At 49.7% G+C, this 539-nt stretch overlaps 1 protein-coding gene across 1 annotated transcript in view; it reads left to right on the top strand.

The window, feature by feature from the left end:
• EML5 (echinoderm microtubule associated protein like 5) overlaps positions 1 to 539 on the top strand; it is a 204,294-nt gene that overhangs the window by 195,355 nt on the left and 8,400 nt on the right. The gene's annotated exons all lie outside the window — the stretch shown is intronic.

Consider the following 539-nt stretch of genomic DNA (forward strand, 5'->3'; position numbering starts at 1 on the left):
GTCAGCCACAGCCAGCTGGGTCCAAGGTGCCAGCTCTGAGCAGGCAGGGTCCTGCCACTGACCTTCCTGGCAGGAATTCTGTTGTTCCCTATTGGAAAACTGAAAAATCCTTGATAAAAAAAAATCCCAGTCACTCTCTAAAATACCCCTAAATCCATGTTCCTCCGCAATTAAAACAAAAGACCACTATAAAGAGAGAGAGAGGGACAGTGATCAGTTGGGCAATGTTTTTTACACACACACACACACACACACACTGTTAAAGCAATTTGGAAGACTACCAGTATCTCTATCATAATAATACAGTGAGCTCTAAATACACGTTTAATGAATTCACGAATACATGAATATATATTCTGCTACCCCGCAACGGGGGCTACAGCCCCCCAACAAGGATTATAGCCCCCTCTCAGGGGCTATGGCCTCCCAACAGGGGCTATGGCCCCCCTTATGTTACAGCCCCCCACAGGGGCCAAATGGCCCAGCTAGCCCCATCCCCCACTGGCTGGTGCAGCCCCCCCACCATGGCTCTGCTCCCC

This window comes from Alligator sinensis, unplaced genomic scaffold (genome assembly GCF_000455745.1).
Source record: "Alligator sinensis unplaced genomic scaffold, ASM45574v1 scaffold1141_1, whole genome shotgun sequence".
Classification (NCBI taxonomy): Eukaryota; Metazoa; Chordata; order Crocodylia; family Alligatoridae; genus Alligator; species Alligator sinensis.